Source organism: Rhyacophila brunnea, unplaced genomic scaffold (genome assembly GCF_057557595.1).
Source record: "Rhyacophila brunnea isolate RB1 unplaced genomic scaffold, BYU_Rbru_1.0 scaffold_18, whole genome shotgun sequence".
Classification (NCBI taxonomy): domain Eukaryota; kingdom Metazoa; phylum Arthropoda; class Insecta; order Trichoptera; family Rhyacophilidae; genus Rhyacophila; species Rhyacophila brunnea.
In genome coordinates this window covers 7,760,663-7,782,911 of record NW_028232837.1, presented here as the reverse complement: position 1 = coordinate 7,782,911, position 22,249 = coordinate 7,760,663, and positions in this window count along the sequence as shown.

Below are 22,249 nucleotides of genomic sequence, written 5' to 3'. Positions count from 1 at the left end.
AAATTGAACATAGGTTGATACTCAAATACTATTATAGTATGTTTATGATTTCGAGAAAATAATACGATGGTATAATTAATCCATATCAATTATTTGAAAACATTACATTCGCACTTTGCACAAAATTACAAACACATTCGAAGTTTGCCGCACACGTACAGACCACGTGATATTTGTTTACGCAAAATCGTCGCTTTTCAAAATGGCGAATTTGATTACCAGATTTTACTGCGATGAATCAGTATGTTCCTTTTTGTCTTTTTTTATTCGTAGGTTTGTTTACTATGTACACCGAGAAATTTCCATTTATAAACTCGGAAACGATTTTTACAGAAGAGTTTTGGAATATAATGCAACCAAAACTGGAAAAAAATTCTATCATGGGTGTTGACTTCCTGAATTAGCTAACCCCAGGTCCATGCCACTACGTGAACCACAGTGGATATTAAGCCATTTCCACACTGGCAACAAGTTGCTGGCAACCTCATTAAATTTAACGATACTTACCATAATTGCTTAAGAAATTTTACAATAATTATCGTAAAATCTAACGAGGTTGCCAGCAAATTAACTTGTTGCCAGTGTGGACCCGGCATTAGATGCACAAAACTTAAATAATATATATTATAAATAAAAATTTAAAATTATAAATATATATTATGATTTATGTCTTCGACAGCCCTGATGAAATAAATGTGAAATATGAGTCGGATCAGTCACAGAGCAAATTTATTAACACAAACAACTTTGACACGACCTTTTTATATTAACTAGTAGACCAGATATTATGGACCACATGTTAAAAAATCATATTTTCAATTCTCAAGGCCAATTCTGTAGAACGTCCTCTTAAGCAGCCGTTGTAACAAGAAAAACACGTCGCATGTTCTTTCTCTCTTCCACTTACGCATTCTAATAAAAATTCTTCTCTATCCTCAAAACTTCGATGCAACTACGACTTTATCCTCCATACACCTTATCATCCCCTCATACTAAAATAATAATTTACGTATAGATCTTTTCACTGACTAATAAAAATGGCTATTTTCTAATATGACGAGGTGTCGCATGTTACTTGGCTACCACAAAAGGATCTCACGACCAGTGCTTCAAATGATACAGAGTGCCGAAAACTCAATAATTCGAGTGGATTAATCTAAAAATATCACTAAACATACACGAAATACCCTTAATTTTACCTTGCAAACCCATTTGGGAAACGCTACTGAAGAGAATCGCACTACCCTTAACCTAAACAATCGGTAGGGGGGACGTTTCAGGATGCGGGTGCTATGGCGACAGCTATATGACACGTCACAAACAATATTTTTTTTTATTAAGGAAACAAACAGTTACATATTGATTACAAAAATTTTAAATATAATAATGAAAAGTTATTGCAACCAGTAAAGTTTCCATGTATACATTATAATATAGTTAAGCTTAACAAGATAGAGAGTAAGAATAACATAAATATAAAGAAATTATATGAGAAAAATGAGGAAGAATAATGAATAATTAAATTATATATTAAAAAAAAAGTGACAAATTTTTTTGTTTAAATGTTTAAATGAAACAGGTGATTATTAAAAGGATCAACGGTGGAGAAATACATATTATAATTATTTAAACAAGAGCGCCGAAAAAAAGAGTTTTGTGCATAATTAGAATCGCTACGACTGACATGGTACAAAGTTTGGTTTCGCGTAAATCTTGATGGACAATGGAAACCAACCCTTTCAAGTAGGTTTGGCGAGTCAACAAAACCATTGATAATTTTAAAAAGAAAATATTGATCAAATATAGAACGTCGACTTACCAAAGATGGTACCATAAAAGTTGCAGTGGTCGAAATAGAATTAGATAAATCATAACAGTAAGCTTTAAAATTGGCATGCGTTTATATTAAAATCATATTGCCTATTTTGAGATGTTCATATTATATTTATGATATATATTATATTTTTTTAAACAAATTATTAATGTATCATTTCTAGTGACATTTTGCATTACGCATATTACAGTTTTAAGTTAAATAATATATAAAAACCAAAATTTTAAATATCCACTATACTATTTTTTCCTCACCATATTTTCTCCCATAAGGTTCATCAATCACTAAACAGCTATTTTCAACATCTTATTAATTTAAATATTAGCAACAATTATTTTTTTTTGAGTGGTTCAACTACCTGTCGGCTGGAAGACCTATATGCCTACATATACCTACCATAATAATTTAAATATATCAGTCCAATAATGAGTACCCTCATATCGACAAGCGATAGCATGAAAAGGTGGGTCTAGGACATGGGTGGCCAACCTGCGGCCCACTGGGTATCAACTTGTGGCCCGTGGAGCAGTGAAAAAATAAAAATAATATCAAATGCTGCCGCTAGATGTGCTAATTTCGCAAATTGAGATTCAATATTGGCTCAAGATTTTAAAATGCACCGCGTGCTTTTTGCTGCATCTGCAACGCCATTCTCCGTAGACGTGAATTTATTACCGGGAAATTTACAAATGGAACACTTTGAAATATGTTGCGATGAATAGTTAAAGGAGAAATTCCATCAGGTTGGTTTGGAAGAGTTTTACAAAACATATTTGGACAAGGAAAAATATCCTACATTTTGCAAACAAGCTCTAAAGATGACTTCGCTATTTGGAAACACTTACACGTGTGAACAGCTTTTTAGTCGGATGAAGCATATCAAATCCCGAATGAGAACACGAATCACTGATGTGCATTTGGAAAACTGTTTTGGTGTAGGAACAACCTCACTCGATATCGACATTGATGCACTTAGTTCTGCCACACAAAAACAAACTTCTCACTAAAATTTATTATTTTTATTGTATTTTGTTTATTTTTTAATATTTAAAAAAGTCTAATCTAATAAATATGTTTGATTCTCATTTTTGTTTTATTTGATTAATATATAATATATATATATTTTTTTTGTTTTGTATAATAAATAAAAAATCGGTTGTGCGGCCCGGTAGGAAATCTCATTTTTAGAATCTGGCCCGGCTGCTGAAAAGGTTGGCCACCCATGGTTTAGGACGATTCGGCGCCGGGACAACTGGGCGCCACGCAATCGAATGAAATTCGAAAATAAATAGACGTTCTTGAATTATAAATACATCTTTATTGTTATTATTTACCTATATTTAAATTATTATATTATTATTTAATACTTGGTGATCAGTGGCGCACCCAGGATTTAATATTGGGAGGGGCCAAGGAGGAGAATGTAAATTAGTTCTATGGGCTCTTTTTCTTCTTCACAGCCTAATTTCTCGTTTATCGGTCTATTGCACTCGGTGTACCTACACCATGGTCCCCACATCCTGAAACGGGCCCTCAGGCTAGGATATTTGGCAGGCCCCCTACCTACCGCTAATATTAATGGCAGTGTGAAACACTACATTAACGTTTTTCAAATTGTGTTTTAGTTCAAATTAAGGGTACTTATACCGTGAATTATTGGCGATTTTTAATACATTCACTTTAATAATGGAGCTGTCGAGTATCGACACATAATAATAAAAATATATTGCACAATTATATAAGTAATTGAAAATGTCCATGGCCATAAAGTATAATAGCGCCGCAGGCGACTTTTTTTACTATTGAAGCTAATTTATAATGTGTGTTTATCTCACTTATCTGCTCAACCCGACACGCCAGGCCCCCCACAGCCCGGGCTCCCAGGCTAGAGCCCTGTTCGCCCTCCCCAGCCATGACCTACACCACTCCGGAATTCGGGTGGACACCGAGAATTTTTTGACAGTTCCATTAGGCATTGGGTTTCTAAAAAAAACCTGACATTAGTGTTTCGCAATTTTTGTGTTAGTTATTAAAATCAAAGAAATTTTTCTAAAAAGGGTGCTGGAGAATTATTACAAATCATTTTTTTGCCGTGTTTTTTTTTTATTTGTCTAAGCCCAAAGGTATAGTTTATTGGCTTTACATTTCAATGTTTAAAATCATTCTGATAATTTTGAGTTTTGGGGGGTGCCAGGCGCCAAAATGTCACGCCATTTTTTGATACAATATTTTTTATCATTATTTCATGATTCCAATATCTAAGAAATGTGTTGTATAGATACATTACTAACAAAACCACTATATCTATACCACTATATATATATATGTATACCACTAAATCTAATTTAAATGCCACCTCTATTTCAATAGACAATATTATTGTGAGTCCACTGTTTCAGATACATTATAAAATACACCTGACAACTTTCAAAACTCGCGAGTGACTAGCAAAAGTATTCGGATAAATAAATAGTAAGTATGTACGTATCTACCTATAATTCAAATATACTTAATTCGCAAATCTGCACTTGTTATTGCTGGTCATCAAGGACGTTACTCCTAAGGACAACGGAAGTAAACTAGACATCGCAAATTAAAAAAAATATAAGTAGTCCTGTTAAACCTTTTATGTTAATTAATACATTTTTTCCATCCAGTGAGGTGATTTTTTTAACGGAAAGATATTTCCGTTATTACTAAGTTTAGGTAGCTGTTTATATACCTAATGATTCTTCTCCATTTGCCACCTTTCGAGTAACTGCCGCCCCCAAGCGACGCTCAATCTGCCTACCCCCGCGGGACGTCACTGATTCTGGTTATGGTAACTTTTACCCAATGTGCCACAGAGCTAACTGAGCGCTGACAGCCAAAAAAGAGAGTTCATTTTGTTTTCTAAAGAAACTATTTTAAAATTAGTCACAGTCGGTATCATTGAATTCAAGATAAGGGTCATCGTGATACGGATTCATTGAAATGATATGTTATCATTTGATTAATCTATGTGTGTTTATTTATCGTTGGTTGATATTCAATCTATGTATCCATTTTGATTGTGACCATCAGCAACCAATAATAGCCGAATGAATTTGACTATAATAAAGGAGTCTTGAGCGCGAATTATAGTATGGTGCATATCGCTCACTATCACGCGACGTCACAGTAAGTTACCGCTACGGCAAAAAAGTATGTAATATCGTTTTTCTGGTGTTTAAAATGTTATCAGACTGATGCTCCCATCCCGTAGCACATAATGGACCTTTTTTAAACCAAAATTGGCAGTTGGCAAAATCTGCCGAAATCACCAGAACAACAATGAAGTCACCTCAAGTTGAACTGTACTGCGTCGACACCTGCATGACGTTTTTATCATATTCTACATGCCTACACTTTTCGACTGTCATGTCATAATCACGTTTTTTTTTCAACGGTTGGCACTATGTAGTTTCTATAAGAATGTTGTTTATTATCTATGGTCTGCAGGTTGGGTTATGTTCAAAATAATATCTATGGATGTCATGTTGCAAGTAATTTTAATGTACGCACACGTAGAAACTGTTAAAATTAATTAGTTAATTGAAATTAGCATGAATAATAATTTATGATAATTCAAATTACTTATACATTATAGTTGGCACTCTTCATCAGTGTCATTCTTCGGTGAATTTACAGAGATGGTGATCGTTCAAAATATTCTGCAAAATGACAAAATCATTGACTAAATTTATCGCCGCGATAGCGTGACAGTGGGCATATAGGCGACATGCACCTCAATTTGATCAGAACTTTATATAGGTAGGTACCTATTTATAATATTACATTTGAACGTATGTTATGTTCAAAATGAACATAACTAACTTTCATACCGCTGGCAACCCCGACGATTATCTATGGTCACGTCGATGGAGCGTACGTGATTTGAGAGATGTCGCTGATGGAATTTCCGGCCACAACGGACGTCGTGAGGTGTGGAACAAGCAACTTGGCTTTTTGATTCTGACTGTCGTCTAGTATAGTCGTGCTCCGCTTGAGTTTTACCCAACATTTATAATGGACGTCACTTAACGGAGCACGATGCAGCCGCAGTGTTTGAAGCCTCTGATCGTTCTAGTTTGGATATTTTAAAACTATTATTTGATTCACTACTCTTCCAATGTTTCTTTTCAAACTTAGCTGCTTGTCTTTATTATAGTATTTCCAAATTTCAATATCGTCTCTTGCTTTGACAATAATATAGTTTCTGTCAAGTATATAAATTGCTCTTTTATTTAGTGTTCCCACTTTATTCCACACTGTTAAATAATTATTATCTTTCACGGTCTCAAGATCGTGTGGCGTCCAGGACTTTATTATGTACATCTTAAACCATAGATTGCACGTGCTCTTGGGAGAAGTGTAAAGTTCTCTTAAAATAACAATGCAATACGAAGCTACTTATCACTAACATAGTTAGCACAGTTAACGTGGGCTATGGGCGGCCGTGCTATAAAATATCACGTCTGGCAGTTAACTACCTGAATAGGACATATCATATTTATCATTTTTTTTATTGATTTTAGAGTTAAGAAATATGTTATAATAGTTCTGCTGGTGTCCTTTACTCCATTGTCAAATATTTTAGCTCCATCTATTCTATATAGAAGAAGGCATCTTTAATAACACCCGATTATTTAACATTTACCATGATTTGTAAATAATTCATTCAATTACGAGCATTTATTAACCACAATAAATGCAATTCGTGGAAACAATGCAAATTTTCGTGTACCTAGTTAAATTAGACACAAAACAAACCGTAGCATCTATAAATTGTTTTGATTATTCACACGTTTAAACAAATATGATTATCGGTGGCGACGTCTGGCGATAAAATAAAAAAGCCACACTTAGGCCTAGATGCATATAATGTTATACTAATCACTAAACACTATTTAGCAGTTTTTCGGTTAGTTAGCATTTAGCGTTTAGACTAGTTTAAAGTATGCACGTGTCGCTTGCGTACAACGATATCTGCACATGACGGATAGACTATACGTCTGACAGATATCACAGTATAATTAGAAATTAAATAAATCATTTTTAACTTGCTTACTTGATCCCGACAAAGGTAAATTATGTTGTTTATCGAATATGTACGCAAACATAAAAGACTAGCAGAATTAAATACGTCTTATTATTCTACCCACATTATTGATATATTTCATTCATGTAAACAGACGCCATCTTACAAATATACAAAATTTTTGCCATGTCAATAAAAATATACAAAAAAAAACACTAGGTATTTTATATAAATAGGTGAATATATTCAATTAACCACTGATGAGCAGCCATTGAATTATATAAAGTTTATATTCAATAGCACAGTTGTACTTGATACAAGATGACCGAAAGGCCGCCCGATGTATGTTGGAATGAAAAACTATTAAGGTTCTGTAGAATAACGTGGCAGTTAAGAACAAAGAACCGAAAAGAGTGGATAGAGTTTTAGGAAGCTTTCGTCTAACAGTGAATAGAAACAGGCTGACGACTTTAAAAATACTTTCGCTACATGATACATAATTTAAACGATTAACATAACCATTAAAATATAGTATAATGTAATAAAAATATCCTACAACAAATTTACATTTTATAACGACGTATTGATTAATTAAAACACTTTAAAATCTAAATTATATAAGTAGTTTTTCGCCAGGTTCTACCGTCAGGTAACTTCGTTGACTATACTTTTGAGAACCAGTGGACTGTTATAAATAAGATATTCATAGGTACAAGTAACAACGATTTTATACTGATAAATTAACTGTGTCTACCTATATATTATTATATTATATGTATGATGATTTCATTTCTCTCTTATGTTGTCAAATTCGTATAAGTATAACACATGTTTTATTATTTCGTTAACAATTTCTAAGACCAAAAATAATCGCTTTGTCAAAAGAAAAGAATTTTGAAATGGCTTAATTTCTCTTCTAGATAATATATATTATAAAACTGCTCAATACAAATTACCATTTACAAAACTTTCTACTAAACAAAAATAAGTTTGAATGCATGTATTACTTAAGGTTGTATTATGTTATATCTTCTTCTTTGTCGTGCACTCATGGCTGAGGATCATGACCACATTTAAATTTCGCCATCCTTTGAGCGACCAAGACTTTCCATCCTTCTCGATCTTCTGCTTCTCTCAGAGCAGAATGGATGGTGCCCCCAGTCAGCTCTTTCACTTGGTCGCTCCATCGCGCAGACGCTCTTCAACTGCTTTGCCTTCCCTGGAGGCTACCCAAAACTACCAGTCTCTCCAGGTTGTCCGGTTCGCGCCTGACAATATGTCCAAAAAACTGCAGAATTCTTCTCAGACATATCGTCGAGAGCCGTTCCTTTATCTTCAGTCTCTGGATGATTGACTGGTTCGTCCTGTGCTCCGTCCAAGAAATGCGAAGCCACACCACAAGAACACCACATCTCAAAGGCATCAATTGCCTTCCGTTCTCTTGCCTTCAGGGTCCGCGAGTCGACTCCGTATAGAAATATCGAGAACACTAATGTTTGCACAAGCATCATTTTTGTGGCAATCGAAATTCCCCGATCCTTCCATATAGTGGTAAGGCGTGTCATCGCATTTTTTGCAATCTGTGTGCGCCTTCTTATTTCCGCTTCGCATCCGCTCTTTCCACTGATGGTCGATCCAAGATATACAAACTCGTCAACTGCTTTGAGGTTTTGGAGTGTACTTGGTGTTGGTAGAAGGTTGGCCCGATCAACAACCATTAACTTGGTCTTATTCCTATATATTATATAATATTATATAAGTATTCGATATTTTTCTTTTTAACACCACCGTGTCCATAAATTTCTACGTATGCAGTTCGCCGTATCACACTTCATCGTGAAATGTTTTATCGGGAATATATGGTCGTATATTAAAGACCGTCCAACCTCTTTGGGCCATATAGTACTGAGATAAAATTCATGTCTACACAAAACACGGTTCTTGTCGGTTTACAGGAATCCAGAACAAATTTTGAAAATAGCCGATATACTGGATTTTCTGTTAGGTTAGGTTAGGTTAGGTTTTCATTCTTGAATTTTGCCAAAATCGGCTATGAAAATTGAATCAATGTTCATAAATGGAGACCGTCTAGTATACGATCATTTCTTTCCGATAGAAAGCTCACGGCGAACTGTGCCACGGTAAAATGTTTTACCTACAATTTACATGAGTGATAAAGGATTCAACCAACAACTTTGTATTTTAAGTTATAAGAATTTTATTCGTAACATGGCAACAACGGAATATTATGGGTTATATTCACATTTTATAATATTTTTTTACAATTGTAAGTTTATCTTTGACTTAAAATAACATTATTTTCTTTTTAACGTTTTCAGATACATATTTATTAATTAATACAGTTCAAATTTTAAATTATCAAACAATGTCTCCAATTGCCGGCTTCCTATTTCTCCACTAGGTGCTTCTGATAGGTAAAGACATCGCCTTACGCTTAGACTACAATGTATAGATAGTGTTTGTTAGTTTATAAAATTCAGTTAAACTCTGCCTAATCCTAGATAATATTAAAAAAATATTTGTTTATTTTATATAGATATATAGGTATTATGTATGGTAATGGTATAATTATAGATATTTTATACTTACCTAGATGAATATTTTATATCGATTAAGGTTTATTATAGGCAGTGCTTCGTGATTTTTTTAAACTTATCAACACCATCTGTTTCTACAAATAATTACAAGATAAACAGAACTTTTTATATACAACGTTTTTAAATTTTCTGTTGAATCATATAAACTTGACTTGATTAGCTTAAATGATCAAAAAAAAATTGTATTTGATAGAAATAATACTGAAATATGTAATTTTGACACTCATATTGATTTCCATAGTAACGCACGTATATATTAATAACATCCTAGGAACCAATAATAGTGGATTGGATTACGGATTTCTTCCGAAATAACTTTTCATACAAAAAAGTATTAACTGAAAACGAATTCAATAATTTTACTTAAAGATGGCTAAAAGTAATAAAAAAGTGCATCGGCATCGTGTTCTGATATATTCTAAAAGTTTCAAATGTCTAGCTAGTCGGGAAGTTAATTAAAACCGATTGCAAGATTTGTAACGGACAAACAACCACCGGACAAATAAGAATATGACCTAATAAAAACGTTGTAAAATAGAAATAAAACAAATAAATATGACTGAAAAAGTGTGCACTATTTTTGTCGGATCGCTCATTTCATACTTAAACTATTATGGTCTGGATAAGCAGGGTTTAATTAAATTTTAAAACCTACCACCACTATCTGAAAATTATATTCTTAGTTCAATGAAAACAAATAAGTATCACTGATAAATTTCTTTTATTTTGTTAACTGTCAATTATTCATGGTGGAACTGCATTGTATTATTAATTTAATTTAATAAACAAAACGCCAATTTTTTTTACTACCTACTTATTCCACTTTTAATCAATAAATTAGGACCGGTTTCGTCCGCTTCAAAGAAAGAGAAAATATTGAAAATGTCCCTCTGAGGCGGACGAAACCGGTCCTAATTTATTGATTAAAAGTTGAATAAGTACTACAAAAAAAAATGCGTTTTATTAAATTTAACAACAATATGACTGATAAAGCTTAGTATGGACTATTTATGTTGGATTTTAACAGTCGACATTCACTGCTCGCAATTATTGATACCTACATATGACAATTAGAAGAGAACTCGCCTAAGTGAAAATATTATTAACAGAATAACTATAAATACTTAATTGCTTCCTCTAGTCACTAAATAAACAATTTAGTAGGCCGTTAACTGTGATATTGACTATTAAATTATATCGCGTTAACCATCTGGTAAATAAACAAATTATCATTTTAGATAATATCTTCAAATGGAAACTGCTTCAGCACTTTCAATAATTTAAAAAAAATAAGAATTACCTCTGGCAAAGACACGATACTAAACGTCGTGGATTTATGTTTACGTTTACTTAATTTCGTTATAACATGCATTATTTCAGTGGCGCACCCAGGGGGGGCCAAGGGGCCCTGTCACCCCCCAAACATGAAAATTATCAGAATGATTTTAAACATTGAAATTGAAAGCCAATAAACTATAGGTACATAGACAAATAAAAACACGGCAAAAAAATGATTTATAATTCTCCAGCACCCTTTTTAGAAAAAATTGTTAGATTTTAATTTCTAACACAAAAATTTCGAAACACTAATGTTGGGTTTTTTTAGAAAGCCAATCCCTAATGGAACTGTCAAAAAATTCTCGGTGTCCACCCGAATTCCGGAGTGGTATAGGTCATGGCTGGTCTAGCCTGGGGGCCCGGGCTGTCGGGGGCCCGGCGTGTCGGGTTGACCAGATAAGTGAGATAAACACACATCATAAATTAGCTTTAGTATTAAAAAAGTTGCGTGCGGCGCTATTATACTTCATGGCCATGAACATTTTAAATTATATAATTGTGCAACATGTTTTCTAATTATTATGTGTTGATACTCGACATTCGGCAAAAAGAACGACTACACCCACTACAGTCGGTGGTGTAAATCAAAGAACATTTTTGTTCAGTGGAATTTGGCATAAATATTGCAGCTCTCTAGACAAAGCGGGTAGCACAGTCGATATTATTTGAGTAATGCTTTAGCATACTAGGCGCACATGTCCAGCATGGTCGCTGTTAGTCACTTCGAATCCGCCAGTCGCTAATGACATGCTCAACGGTTACCGCCGTTATGCCTCCAATTTAATAAAAAAAAAACTAGGAGGAACTGTACACATATATCGCCGTGTATTGTGAAAATATGTAAAAATAATTATATGAAGAAGAAAAAGAGCCTATGGTACTAATTTACATTTTCCTCCTTGGGCTCCCCCCAATATTAAATCCTGAGTGCGCCACTGCATTATTTGTAATCACTTCTGTCACAATAATTAATACAAATTGATCCATTTGTTTGTAGTTATATTAGGCATAGCTCGAGTAAGTTAACAACGTCAGAATGAATTTTTTTATATAACCATGCCTTGCTTTTTTGTACAAAGTGGTTGAGAGAGTTAATCATGACATTGAGTCATTTATGGTGGATATAGACAAAATTTCTCGATTACAATTTTTAGGTGAAGTGTGCTTCTTTTCTTTTACCCTATCATGCCCCAGCATTGAATCATAGAGCAAGCACAAGTTCGTGCCACTTTCCTCAATCCATCGCCAACTCTCGCACCTCGAGCCATATTAGACCGTTGCAGGGTGAGGGAGTGCCGACTACGACGATGGAATCTTTGACGCTGTGCCATAAGGGTACGAAGTGTGGCACTCTCTGGCGGCATCCGGAACACATATACCAATCGGTTCCATGACAAAACAGAACAGTGTTAAAACAGAACAACGATAAATATAACTATGACCTTTCAGGAAAAATATAAATTTAATATGGAAATTGTCCTATCTCTATTATGTTGATAGATTTTTAATAGCACAGATTTTCAATACGCCATAATAAATCAAATTAGATACAGTGTTGCCGTACAGTATATATTATGGTGTTGCCGGCAAGCTTAAGACATCTCATCTTAATCAATATAATATGTTCAAAATGATTGGGTGACTAGGTACAACGAAATAATGACCTAACCTAACCTAACCTAACCTAAATAGATTCCACAAAAATTAATGTTTCATTTTTCCCCTGGCTATTCTGTTTTGTCACTGTTCTGTTTTGTCATGTTCTTTTTTGTCCGGTTACCGTACCAATCATCTCTTATTCTCTCTACTCTACTTATCTCTTCACTTTTTAGTTGAAAATGTCCCTCTGATGCGAACGAAACTGATCCAGTTATTTTATAAAAGTGGAATCTTTCTTTCTTTTGACCATGTCCGATCCTAATAGGATCATGTGGGCCTGCATAGAATGGAGGTTTGTATTAACAGATTTTTGTTTTTACGAGAAATGGATGTTAGCCACTTGCTCAACCTAGTATGTCCATACTCTAACAACAAACAGAATCTGAAAAACAATATATGTATTTTCCAGTAGCAAAGAGTAGAGGTAGGCTGTTAAAATCCGCCATAAATAGTACACACTAAACTTTGTCAGTCATAATTATTTATTTTTATTGCACTAAGAATACAGTTTGCAGATGGTGCTGGTTATTTTTTAAATTTGAATTAAACCCTGGCCTAACAGAACCATAATATTTCAGGTATGCTATGAGTGATCTGACAAAAATAGTGCACATTTTTTCAGTTATACATATTTGTTTTCGTTGAATTAATAAGAATGCACATTACAGATGGTAATGGCTAGTTTTTTTTTAATTCATCTAACAATGCTCATACCAAATCATAATCGATAAAAAATATTATTCTATAATATAAAAATTATGTATGATTTTATTACGTAATTTTAGATATTTTTTGACAATTGTGTACTATGGCTTGGATTAGGGAGGATTTAATTGAATTTTAAAAACTAACAACCACTATCTACTCATTGTATTCTTAGTTGAATAAAAACAAATACATTTGACTGACAAAGTTTAGTGCGCACTATTTATGTCGGTTCTTAATAGCCTACCTCCACCCTTCGCCACTGGATCAAATATAATTATACGGGCCTTCACAGAATGGAGGTTTGTATTAACAGATTTGTGTTTGTACGAGAAATGGATTTTAGCCACTTGCTCAACCTAATACGTCCATACCCTGACTCCAAACAGAATCTGAAAAACAATATGTGTATTTTCAGGTTAAGGTGAGGGCAGTGGTCGGCAAACCGCGGCTCGCGAGCCACATGTGGCTCTTTGGGTATTGGCGTGCGGCTCTTTTTTTGCCAAACTCCCAATTCACAATTTTTCCAAGAGATTCCAAAAATTTAAAAATTGTATACGAAGCATTTGGAGAGAGAAAATGCAATTTAATTTCACAACACAATTGGTGCGCTCTAAAAGATCTACATAAGGTAGATACTATGATTTTTTAATACATCGAATAACTTTTCGAGCTCATATGACCAGTGGAAACAAATCATATTTGCTATTTTTACTATATTCGAGTCTCCATAATATGTACGTGAACAATTATTTTCAAACATGAACATTAGAGAAGCCAAATAACCGATGAGAATTTGGAGTCGCGCCTGAAATTAAAAACTACAAGTTACATACAATATACCAAACATACAGAAACTCTCAAAAGGAATGCAAGTAAGGTCATTTGTTCACATTAGTTTTAAGGAATGCGTGAATTTTGTGTGTTATTCATATTCTGTAAAAAATATATTTACAATTTCATCAATATAAAACATATATTTATGTTAGTTTTATTCGGGAAATCTTCTTCACTTAATTATAAAATGTAATTAAAATTAAAAATATAATTTATATTATAAATAACTCTCGATATTTTTAACCGTTGTGCTACTCATATTTGGCTCTTTTGGTTCAAGAGTTTTCCGACCCCTGGGCTAGGGGATGGCGCGATAAAAAGAACAATGAAACTACGATATAAATTCGGTTTAACATAGTGGACCTTGGATCAAACTCTAACATGCGCCTTCAGAGACGAGTAGTCTATCAACTGCGCCACCGCGAGGCACTGTTTTATTAATAAGCTATTATTATAAAATTTAGATTTAATTACAACTTGACGTCCGCTCCAGTACAGTTAACACGTCACGGCTGATCATATGTCCAGGTGTATAACTTATAACGCCAACCTCTCTAATAAGTATCGTATGAAATAAATATATAAATAAACGATAATAGTGAAATACGAACGAGTACGTATTTCATACTTATTTCACTTTCTTCGCGAATCAAAAGCTTACAATCACAACGTGACCGATTTCATTTCAACCAATCGATACCATAGTATTTTATTGTTTATATAGACAGCAAAATGACCGACCTTCATATACCGTTTTCTTGGTGTGTTTGATATCATTATCGTAATGATATTTTTGTTTTGATCAATAATTTGAGTTACCCCATCTCCAGCCGCCATGTATATGCACAACACAAACATAGACCCCTCCAAATCCGTGTCCTGAAACTTGTACGTATGCAGTTTGTATTTTATATATCATTAAATTCATTTATTTCCGTTAAGTCTCCGTGGCCTTTTCTCCTATGACATTTTTTATCAAATTATGTCTTTCAGTAAACTCAGTCAAAGCTCACTTGGGTATCTCACATTACCAGCCATAAACAACAGCTGATGCTTCACATCAAACGTAAGGCCTCGAGATACAGTCGATTAAAACCGAGTGTGGTGCGGGGTGGGTTGATTTAGAGGGTTACATGTAAATTATACGTAAAATATTTCACCGTGGCACAGTTGGCCGTGAGCTTTCTATCGGAAAGAGATGACCGTATACTTACAATACGGTCTCCAATTTTATTAGATTAAATATGAACATTAATTCAATGTTCATATATGATTTTAGCAAAATTCATGAATTCAAGAATGAAAACCTAACTTAACCTAATCTAACCTAAAAATTTATTTGCTGCTGGCTTCCTGTAACGTGTAAACCGACAAGAACCATGTTTTATTTAGACATGAATTTCGTGTCAGTACTATACGACCCAAAGAGGTTTGACGTTCTTTGAGGGGGGAATTCAGGATGCCAACCACATCCTCTGGGAATGTCTTAGAATGTGCTCCGAACGGGAGGAGATGCTCAGGTCGGTCCAACCAGCTATCGGGCCCATCGTCCCGTCCGACTTGGTTGCTATTAAGTTCAATTATCTTGCATTTAATAAATTTGCGGCGTCTTACTGCGGGCGTGAAGATCTCTTCACATAATTTTGCTGTCCGTATGTTTAGCTTCATTATTTTTGTTATATATACACTAGAATCATTTTTATTTTTATAATTTCCTTGTGCTCTTCTCTCCCTTGCACTTTTCATTAGAAAGTAACTTCTTTAAACTCAGTCAGAGCTCGCTTTGAGCGTAGCAATCTTAGTCCTGGATATCTTCTCCTTGGGCATTCCCGGCCTAAAACTGAACTAGATGCTTCACATCGCCAATGTAGGGCCACGTGATACGCTCGATTAAGACCAAGTGTGGTGCGTGGCGGGTTTTGGTTTGGAGGGATTAACTTCAATGGTCTTTAATATATTTCCGAAACAACATTTCACGGTGAAGTGTGATACCGTCGCTATAGAATTGGTTTGTTAAATTATCCATTTTTGTCGAAATCGACCTTTTCATGCAGATTGATTTTTTGTATCTAAATCGACCAGAACCATTCTTTTCTTTAAATTACTTTGTAATGAATACATCATTCATATGCTGTAAAAACAACAATTTAAATACCTTCATGTATTTAAATATAGGATAATGAAATTTGTTTTTCGTCTCCTGAAAATTTGACATTTGGTCTATTCGACAAACCAACCCTACAGCGACGATACGGCGAACTGTATACGTACAAGTTTCCGGACACGACAAAGAACAAGGTACTGAGAAATGTGGAAGAAGCTATGTGAGACCTTCATCTGGTAGTGGATCGACCAATTCTGACAATAGTGATTTGAATTTATATTTTTATTGAATCGTTATTTTATTTTTACTCCACTTAATAATTTAGCACAGGAATCAGATTTAAACAAAGGTTTATCTTAGAATAGAAAACGTAGACGATTATAGAACATAGTTATATTATATACTAATAATAATTACCTTTCCAACAAATATAAAGTACAGTGTTAATCACGCTTGGTAATAACTATTAAATGGACTCATAAATCATTAATTATCCGCTGTTACTCGAGCGGTTAACCATTATTTAAAATGTCGGAAAACTCGTTTGAATAAGTCAAAACATGTCGGCTACCATTTGTCTGCAACCTGTATAACTAGTATTAAATATTATTATCGTGTAGTAAAATGATATTCTGTTGTTATATCGTAAATAATAAACTCGCTGTGGCTAAGTTGGTAAGGCGTATGACTAACAATTTAACATTTTAAAAACCCAGTGTTCAAACCTCATCGGGATCAATATTTGAATGAAAAGATAATAATCCTATTCTCTATACCCATTGTTATTGAGAGGAACAGTGGAAGTGTAAGGCTGATAAATCAATTAGGTTTTGGGTGTACTATATTGTGAGAACTTGTGTACTGATGGTGAATGAAAACCTTCTACAGTGATGGAGAATGTATGAAATTTAATAAAAAAAAAACTCTCTAGTCCTCTGATAACTGTTGTAGCGCCTGTACATGTGCTTGGATTTACTTGCAAGCAGCAATGGTGTGTATTTTAAACTCTCTCGATAATAACTGCTTACACGTAAAGTGCTGACTGTCTCGCCAATCTCATTCTTCAAGAGTAAGCGAGACGCGATGTTGTCATTTTATGGTACTATTTGACAGGTCGTAAAAATCGGTTAACCTCAAAATGAGTGCGCGGTGTAGTTCGTTTTTTTTACCGGCAGGTTCGCCACTATCGTTCTACTGCGCAGGCCCAGATAATATAAAACAAAGCCCAAATGTCACGTGAAAATTTCTTTCGTGAAAAGCTTCCGAACTTTTTTGATTCACGCATCCAATCTTGCAACTTGCAGGGTAATACATGTTTACACGTGCATTTTCTTGTTATGGCCGCGATAATACATAGGTACTGTCAGCAGTAAATTCATGCACGTGTAAACGGGGTACAAGGCAATCAAATCAATTAGGTTATGTATGTACTATGTTGTCAGGATTATATTACTGATTTCAAAAAGATTGAATGAAAACTTCTACAGAAATGGATAATGTATTATATTTAATAAAAAAAAATACTTTATAGTTTTCTGAATAACTGTTAATTACGACAGTGATTCCCAATCGAGTTCACGGAACCCTAAGGCTCCACGAGTAGTGTAAGGGGCTTAACAAAAATTTGCATGAACATTTTGGTAATACAGTAAATAAAGGCTTAACACGAACTATTTTTAAACAATAAAGTATTTTGAATCATTCAATATCATATAAATATTATATTGTTTTTTTAAATAAACATTTATTATATCTAATGATTTTTTATGTGTATAAATATTGAGGAAAATACATAATTTAAAGTCATCCATATTAGTGTGCCGTTTTCACTTATGCGTAAATATTCATCAGTATTAATATCATATTAATATAATAAAAAAGGCAAAAAAAAATTAGTACTTATTCCATTTTATTTAACAACGTTTTTATTAGCTCGTATTCTTATTTGTCCGGTGGTTCTTTATACATTTGACACTTTTAGAATACATCAGAACACGATGCCAATGCATTTTTTAATACTTTAGCCATCTTTAAGTAGAATTAAATTCATTTTCAGTTAATTCTGTTTTGTATGAAAAGTTATTTCGACACCAGCATTGGTTGCTAGGGGGTCTGGGGTCCTAGCAACCAAATTATTAATATATACGTGCATTACTATGAAAATCAATATGACATGTGTTAAATAAAAAATAACATCCGACCATCATTCAACACTGTTATCCAAGCTATCTGGATAACAGGCACCGCTAGCTCAGGGTACTGGGTTTCCACACTATCCCTCTGATGAATTCCAATCCTGTTACGGAAAGGACCATCGAAATCAATTGGTATTCGATGGATAATGTTTACCATACCGCTGCAGCGGTTAATTGCGAGCACTGAAAACTTGACTCTATTGGACGCCAAAGCCTTTTCTATGAAAGAAAAGAACATAAAAGAACATAATATTACGGGATACAATTAAATTAAATGAAACACCGTGATAATTTTAACCTCACTGTATTTAAAGAAAATGCAATTAGAAGTCAATGGTACATAAATGGCGACATGACGCCATAGAAAAATCACCACCGTTCACAAACGACGAGGTTATAATACATAAATATTTACGTTATACAAAAGACACAATATCAGCGTCTGCAAACTAAAATTTTAACACAATAAGTTCTCAGCAACTAACTTAAACTTATACCAAAATATCCACATGTGAGTGAGGTTATAATTAAAACAAATACTTAAGATTAATTAATAATAAAAATGAAATGTATTTACAGCCGCATAGCGATTCCGCTATGCGGGATATGCTCCTCCCACGTCCACTCGTGTCAAGGGTCAACCAGAAAGGAAATGGATCCAAACAAAATTCGATCGCCTAACATTGATTCCCCCCACCACTTATCCAACCCGGAAGCTTGAAGTGCCAACCGCAGGATTTTTGTGTTGCCCGCGAGAGAAAAACCTCTCCACTAATTACAATGGTTAATTAGCCCGTTGGTGACGTCTGCAACGTCACACATGTCAAAATGACATTTCAGTATTATTTCTATCAAGTACTTACAAATTTTTTTGGTCGTTTAAGCTAGTCATGTCAAGTTTATATGATACAACAGAAAATTTAAAAACGCTGTACATAAAAAGTTCTTTTTATCTTGCAATTATTTAATAAATAAATCTGAACCGGTTTCGTCCGCCTCAGTGGGACATTGTCAACTCAGTTTCAGTTGAAAATGTCCCTTTCGAACGAAAACGGTCCAGATTTATTTATAAGGAGTGGAATAAGTAGGTACTTAAAAAAATTGGCGTTTTATTTATTAAATTAAATTAATAATACAATGCATTTCTACCGTGAATTGACAGTTAACACAATACAAGAAATTAATGTCGTATTATTTTCTTAAGTATACCTGACAAGTGTAGGTACTCTTTTTCCCTACCTCTTTCTGAAAGTTACCCTTCACCACTGGTATAGGTGTTTCGTTCTACATCGGCACTGTTGTACGCTAAAAACGATTTTCAGTTGTGTTGGTGTTCTTTGGTAGTATTGACACACGGTATGCATGAAGAATTACGGTAAATAAGCATATTTTTGCGACTTATTGTTTTAATAAAATATAGAATAAGAATGCGTACATTAGAACATAGGTACCTATATATTATTTACTTATACCGATAGTTACAATTCAATGAAAACATCGTGTACCTATTATTATTTATTTAGTTGGGATTGGGAATATACAATGTTTTGGAATTTATGAATTAGCCTTAACGATCTCATTATCGGTATTGAACAGATTAGTTATAAATTTATAGATAAATAAACAATTAAAGACAATTATAATACCGGAAATACATAATTTCGTTGGCAATGTCATTTAATTATACATATAATCATTAGGACAACAATTACAATTGGCATTTTCAACACATAAGTGTAATACTGTTAAAGTAAAATCAATAATAGGAAGAACATAATTTCATACATTTGACACTAAAGACGCGCCCAGCTTTATAGATAACCAGATAACAATCACTATATGAACACACTGTAGACGACTCCAAAGAATAAGTTTATGACTTGTTTATGACCAGTGACTCTCAATAACAATAGAAACTCCGCCCTGTACGCACCTGCACTGTACACCTAACCAATTGGTGATACGGTAATAATTGCAGGCGGTTCTAAATGGGGTTTTATTACAGTCCTTAATGCATACATACAAATAATACCAGAACAGATACGAAGCAATTTTAGCGTACAACAGTGACTCTGTAAAGTGCGTGAACTATATATAACTAGAGTACATATACGTTTTATAACTTTGCACTTTTTTGCACTCTTATTTACTGATACGCCTCTTTGCCTGATTACCTAGCATAAAATTAGATCAAATGATATTTACTTATATTAATATATTATGTAGTAATAAATAAATAAACAGAAATAATATATGTTAAAATATATTACATCATTTTCATCCTAGAGCCAGCGTGGAAATTTATGAATCTATACACTCTATATTGTCGCAATATTCAAACAAAAGTATAAATAATATCGAACTCAAAACATTGCATACCTAGTTTTTTTTTTCATTTGTTTTCATTGCAGTTTTCCTAATTCATTTTCCATTTATAAACAGCTAGTGAATGAAAATCTCAAATAGAACAACTTATGTATTCTTCCCTACAATGAACAATAGTAATATGGTACCAGGGTAAAAAATAGCCTGTTTCACTTTTTTGTAAACTTTAGCTATTGTTCTGTTAGGTTTGAGTCTTGATCGATTTCACTCGATCTGCGCAATCACAGTGATTCTTTCACTTTCATGATTGTCCATAATTAGAAAACATAATATAATGTTACAGATAGGGATGTCAAAAACGCATCAATACTTTTTGACCAATACTTCGTTACTTTCCTTCAGATACGATATCGGTATCAATACTTTTTTACTGGTTGGACTGTTTAAATGCTTATTGGCGATGACAATGCATTAGATTAGAATATTTCTAATATTTTACCCATTATTTTTTCGGTCCAGAAGGAGCATAGGTATAGATGGAGAATGGAAAGTATTTTGATTTAATATTCTTTAAATACCTATAGTTAATTCGAAAACACCTCAAATATAATAATATAACTATTAGAAAGAATCTTAAAAAAAAAATACGACATCCGAAGGTACTTGAACCTGTAACCATTTGATTCGCGCCAACGTTCTTTACCATTGAAGTTAATCCCTCCAAACCAGAACCCGCACCGCACCACACTCGGTCTTAATCGAGCGTATCACGAGACCCTACAGTGGCGATGTGAAGCATCTATTTCATTTTTTCCTGGGAATGCCCTAGGAGAAAATACCCAAGACTGAGGTTGCTACGCTCAAGGTGAGCTCTGAATGAGTTTAATGAATTTACTCTAATGCAATGTGACAGGAAGAGAAATAGAAATTACGAAAAAGAAATGAATTTAAGGTATATATATATCAAATAAAACGAAGCTAATCATGCGGACAGCTTTACCAATTAAACTACGGAAATCTCAATTAATCATGACGAATTTAACTAGTAGTTCTTACTTCTTACGTGAAATCCTTATCAAATTGTGTTAATGTTGGCTATCGGTTTTTGTTATTTTTTTTAAATTAAGGTTGTTGTTCTTGTTCAAGATGAAAATGTCCCTCTGAGGCGGGTGACACCAGTCCAGATATAATTAATAAAAGTGGAATAAGTACTATACAAATTTGCGTTTTATTAAATTAAATTAATAATTCCACCATGAATTATAAATAAATACAATAAAAGAAATTACACAGACGCCCGGATCACTCCAAATTTTTAGTTATAATGTACATGCACTTGCTTACAATTTAATAAACCATTTATTTTATTCAACGAATAATTCACAAGATTTGAGAATATAACACGTTATTTATTGAATATTGTACATACTTTATTTGAAAATACCTCGCGTTACAATATTTAAGCCATAATTTAACTATAGTAAAATGGACAAAATGTAAAAACGAGTGAGATCATAGCGTTCACAAGTAAAATCACTACCATTTAACGTTGATATTATGTATAAAAATGTAATG